General features: G+C 38.2%; 1 protein-coding gene across 3 annotated transcripts in view; it reads right to left on the reverse strand.

Moving 5' to 3' along the window:
- The window catches only part of LOC116329301 (myocyte-specific enhancer factor 2C-like), a 34,852-nt gene extending 33,042 nt beyond the window's left edge, over nt 1-1,810 (reverse strand). For all 3 annotated transcript variants that reach the window (XM_031751300.2, XM_031751298.2, XM_039615301.1), the window contains exon 1: nt 1,615-1,810. The gene's annotated coding sequence lies outside the window, so the exon portion shown is untranslated. The remainder of the gene's footprint in view (nt 1-1,614) is intronic.
- Between the last annotated feature and the right edge of the window lie 4,190 nt (nt 1,811-6,000).

The following is a 6,000-nucleotide window of genomic DNA, read 5'->3' on the forward strand; positions in this document are numbered from 1 at the left end:
TTATGCATGTATGCATTAATGTATCCAGCTCATACTGTGAACAAATTTGAGATTTGAAAGGAGAGGAGGACATTATAGAAGAAGAAATCACATGTTGCCCAATTTAACTTAAAAAACTGGAAAAAATTAGGTGTTCTAAAACTTTTGACTGGTAGTGTGTGTGCGTGTGTGTGTGTGTGTGTGTGTGTGTGTGTACACACACACCATGGTGTTAGTAAAAGATTCAAATTATTGTAGGGTCTTTACCTTGCAATATAAAGCGCTTTGAGGTGAGTGTTGTTGTGATTTGGTGCTATATATACACATAAATAAATAAGTACATTAAATAAAATAAATAATATTACTCATCTTTAATTTCTCCTTAACACTTTTTATACTATTATTCTTTTGTGTTCAGTATTATCTGCAAAACTTTTCTTTTAAGTATCTTTATTTTGACTTCATTGAAGTGAGTTTTTAAATGTATGTCAGTACTTAAATTTCAGAAACTTTCACTTATTTGGAATTTTTTGTTGGAAAAGTTAATTTAAATAACAATATATACAGTTCACACATTACTGATCTATATAACAAGCACATACAAAAGCAGATACAGTTCAAAAACACACTGTGCATTTCACTCCGTGAGCAGTAAACACAACAGCATTGAACCCCAGCCCATCAAACATCCTGAACAAAGAGCAATATTTAAAGCTGTGCTAATCAGTATTTTTGTATTAACACTGAATCAAATGAGCCTCACTTGAATGACAAACACAATGAGAATGATCATTGGTTTGGTTTAATAGAGCTCATCTATATATACTGTATGTCAGCACAAGTGTCTAGTAAAGATAAGACAAAGCAAAAATCCCACGAGGCCTTTTTTCTACATTTTTGTCCACCAGAGAGCACTGAGGAGCTTATGTTATTAACTGTGAAATGTATGGTCGAGTCGATAACTTAATAAAAAAGATTTCATGACATAATTTAACATAAAATTATGTATTAAAAAACTGTTAAGTGATTGTCAGATGAAACGCTTGCAGTGGTCATTACAATCAAAATAAATATTTTCCACATATACAAAAATTGAATTTATAAAACATTGCTCTAGTAATAATTAAAAAGGAAATAGTATATAAAATAAGAAAAATTAACATGTCTACTACCTTAACATGAAAATACTTCCACCTGTGAAAATACATACACAATTCCTATAATAGTTTATTTTCATTAGATAATTATTTGAAACAGACCATTTTGTGCTTTAATATTAAAATTAGATACTTTTAAAAAAGTGGGTCATTTAGCAACTAAAGCATTTTTTTTTCAGGAGTGGATAGACATCAACAACAAAAAAAAGACATAAAGAAGAAAGTGACTTAAGATCAGTGTCAGTGTTGCTTCATATCTCATGGATATTTGTATTTTGCATGTTTACGGCTTGTTTCTGCTGCCACCAAGTGGTCAAAAGTCTACCACTTCCACCTCAACTTTACGTATTGTCTTCAAAGTTAATATTTGTTTCCCGTGTAATAACAACGTTTTATCACCTTCTAAACAAGTGTTCCAGTTTAATTCAGTCCTTCCATTTGTCCATTACTAACAGGCATATTTCTCTTGCTAACTCACCAGTGCTTTTGGTTCAGTCTTCACCTGGAAGGTTCCCCAGCAGCTCCAGCTGTGGGTTTGCTCAGTCAATCCCTTGTATCAAACAAGAAAGGATTCTTTTTATAAAAGAAAAAACAGAACTCAAATACGAGAAGAGATTTTAAGCCAGACCAGCTGGCTTAGAAGAAGGGGTACCCAGAACTGGGCAGTGTTTGGATCTGAGCTCTTTCTCTGCACTGAGCAGCAGATAGCCCACACACTCAAACACCGCCCACTCCATTCCACCACCACACACAGTTGCACACACACACACACACACCCAGTGACCCCCTATGTCCAAGCCAGCTGAGTGTATGTATGTGAAGGAGCAGGCTCACCTGTTGTTATCACTCATGGTATATTTAGATTTGAGTTGTCACAGATGGTACCTGTGTGTGTGTGTGTGTGTGTGTGTGTGTGTGTGTGTGTGTGTGTGTGTGTGTGTGTGTGTGTGTGTGTGTGTGTGTGTGTGTGTGTGTGTGTGTGTGTGTGTGTGTGTGTGTGTGTGTGTGTGTGTGTGTGTGTGTGTGTGCTGCAGAGACAGAAATGTGTTGCTGACACTCAGAAGCCTACATGGGCCGTGGTGTAAGAGCCCTGGATTACTTCCCATAGACCATCGGCTCTACACATTACAGAGAGATAGAGAGAGTGATCAAACCTGTGAGCATGTCGTAGATATCAGCACTCCAAGCATCTGCAGCAGAGGATTACCTCAGCTGTCCACTCCTGTCACTTCTGAGCAGAGGGAGGAAAGGGGACAAGCGTGTTTGGTTGAATTCCTTAGTCTATGAAACCGTCAGACATGGGTGCAGGCTGAGTGTCTGAAAACCCCAAAGACAACAGCCCTACTTGTTTCTAGACTGGAGACAACTATTTCAAAGCAGATTCATTGAAATTTTAGATGGAAATTAGAGTTATCACAAAATCATACATTTACTAGTTGGTTCCATTACATTTAAAAACAACCACTGGTGATAAGAATTTGAATACTATAATATCAACTAAAATATCATATGTACTCCTATTTTTCAACAGCCTGTCACACACACAATGTTAAACAGGCTGGATGATAACGATAGTGGTGACTAACACCATGGCAAGAACTCAGGGTTTGAACTACACATTAGCATATACAGGGAGTGCAGAATTATTAGGCAAGTTGTATTTTTGAGGAATAATTTCATTATTGAACAACAACCATGTTCTCAATGAACCCAAAAAACTCATTAATATCAAAGCTGAATGTTTTTGGAAGTAGTTTTTAGTTTGTTTTTAGTTTTAGCTATTTTAGGGGGATATCTGTGTGTGCAGGTGACTATTACTGTGCATAATTATTAGGCAACTTAACAAAAACAAATATATACCCATTTCAATTATTTATTTTACCAGTGAAACCAATATAACATCTCCACATTCACAAATATACATTTCTGACATTCAAAAACAAAACAAAAACAAATCAGCGACCAATATAGCCACCTTTCTTTGCAAGGACACTCAAAAGCCTGCCATCCATGGATTCTGTCAGTGTTTTGATCTGTTCACCATCAACATTGCGTGCAGCAGCAACCACAGCCTCCCAGACACTGTTCAGAGAGGTGTACTGTTTTCCCTCCTTGTAAATCTCACATTTGATGATGGACCTCAGGTTCTCAATGGGGTTCAGATCAGGTGAACAAGGAGGCCATGTCATTAGTTTTTTTCTTCTTTTATACCCTTTCTTGCCAGCCACGCTGTGGAGTACTTGGACGCTGCGTGTGATGGAGCATTGTCCTGCATGAAAATCATGTTTTTCTTGAAGGATGCAGACTTCTTCCTGTACCACTGCTTGAAGAAGGTGTCTTCCAGAAACTGGCAGTAGGACTGGGAGTTGAGCTTGACTCCATCCTCAACCCGAAAAGGCCCCACAAGCTCATCTTTGATGATACCAGCCCAAACCAGTACTCCACCTCCACCTTGCTGGCGTCTGAGTCGGACTGGAGCTCTCTGCCCTTTACCAATCCAGCCACGGGCCCATCCATCTGGCCCATCAAGACTCACTCTCATTTCATCAGTCCATAAAACCATAGAAAATCAGTCTTGAGATATTTCTTGGCCCAGTCTTGACGTTTCAGCTTGTGTGTCTTGTTCAGTGGTGGTCGTCTTTCAGCCTTTCTTACCTTGGCCATGTCTCTGAGTATTGCACACCTTGTGCTTTTGGGCACCCAGTGATGTTGCAGCTCTGAAATATGGCCAAACTGGTGGCAAGTGGCATCTTGGCAGCTGCACGCTTGACTTTTCTCAGTTCATGGGCAGTTATTTTGCGCCTTGGTTTTTCCACACGCTTCTTGCGACCCTGTTGACTATTTTGAATGAAACGCTTGATTGTTCGATGATCACGCTTCAGAAGCTTTGCAATTTTAAGACTGCTGCATCCCTCTGCAAGATATCTCACTATTTTTGACTTTTCCGAGCCTGTCAAGTCCTTCTTTTGACCCATTTTGCCAAAGGAAAGGAAGTTGCCTAATAATTATGCACACCTGATATAGGGTGTTGATGTCATTAGACCACGCCCCTTCTCATTACAGAGATGCACATCACCTAATATGCTTAATTGGTAGTAGGCTTTCGAGCCTATACAGCTTGGAGTAAGACAACATGCATGAAGAGGATGATGTGGACAAAATACTCATTTGCCTAATAATTCTGCACTCCCTGTACAACACTGGCCTATATAATATTGTTTGGTACTACCATTAACATTAATAACTTTGTGATTGCTTTTGTATTCAGTTGATGACTGCGATTTCATCAAACAAGGCGGTTTCTCTTTGCTATGTTCTCATGAGCCTGGAGTTCTGTCTGGTCAACTTTGCTGCGTATGTTGAGTGTGAGCATAAAGTTTGAACTTATATACTTGAAAATTCACCAGGCTGCTTCTGTTGTCTCTGATATCCTTAATAAACACTAATGACCCAGGGCTCTTGAAAGTCACACATCCCCATGCGTCACATTGCCTCTCAGTGTTTTACATGTGCTGTAATGTCTCATCAGAATCAGAATCAATACTTTAATAATCTCTAAGGAAATTATGTGACTACTGTCGGGGGAAATTTCCCAAATAGAAGGCTGCCAAAGTAAAACAGAGACACAGTGAGACAATATAATCAATCACATGTACATGGGTGAACGTCTCGAGAGAGAGTCACACAGTACACTTCTTTATTGCAGGTTATATAGGCATGTAGGTTACACAACAGGGCGGAGGCAGTCTCCGCCTGTTCTCAGAATATAGATTGCAAATGCATATCTTGCTAAAACGTTCTGTTCATACTATACTAAACATCTGCTTAAGTGGAACTTTCCGTTCCTCTTTACACAGGAACTTGTCTTCACAGGCATTTGATAAGCATAGGCAAGGCTTCATGTTTATCAGGGTGAATCGTCATTCAGAGTTTACACAATTACAAGCAAAGCATATTTGAATAATAAACAAAATCTTTTCACAACTACAGTTCCTCTAAGACAATAAGAACAGTAAAAGACTGAACTAAATTAAATAATACAATATATATCCAATATATGTACAACATATAAAAAAAAAGTAAAAAAAGGTACAATATAAAGCGCCTTGAGGTGACTGTTGTTGTGATTTCGCGCTGTATAAAATTAAATTGAATTGAAAATTCAATTGAGTATAAGTTACATATATAAGTTACAAAATTTAAGAAATAGTCTAATATATACAAATAGCTCAATTACAATAATACAGAATATATATGACTGACATTTTACTGCAAACTGTACAACTTTGCTACTTGTTATTTTCACTGTAGAAGATGTGCAAAAGGGTGTAACTATTGCAGTATGTACTGTACATTAGATAGAGCAGTTGAACAGGGAAATCAGTGGAGATCTTTCAGTGGTGCCACTCAGTGTCTCTCTGAACATGATCCTGTGACTGGCCAGCAGGTCATGGAGTGGGTGAGAGGTATTGTCCAGCATTGTCTTTATCTTGGACAACATCCACCTCTCTGACACCATATTAAGGGTGTCCAACTCTATCCCCACAATGTTACTGGCCCTGCGGATCAGTTTATTTAGTCTGTTGGCATCTGCGACCCTCATCCTGCTGCCCCAGCATGCAACGGCATAGAGGATGGAACTTGCCAAAAGAGACTCATTGAAAATCCTGAGTATTGTCTGAAAGATGTTAAAAGACCTCAACCATCTCAAAAAAATTATTCTATTCTAGAAAAAGCAAAAAACTAAAACTAAAACCCCCACAATTTTGTTGTACATGTACAATGACAATAAAAGGCTGATCTATTCTATTCTATTCTATTCTATTCTATTCTATTCTATTCTAAAATAGAGAGAGTCAGTGTG

Source organism: Oreochromis aureus, linkage group 7 (genome assembly GCF_013358895.1).
Source record: "Oreochromis aureus strain Israel breed Guangdong linkage group 7, ZZ_aureus, whole genome shotgun sequence".
Classification (NCBI taxonomy): Eukaryota; Metazoa; Chordata; class Actinopteri; order Cichliformes; family Cichlidae; genus Oreochromis; species Oreochromis aureus.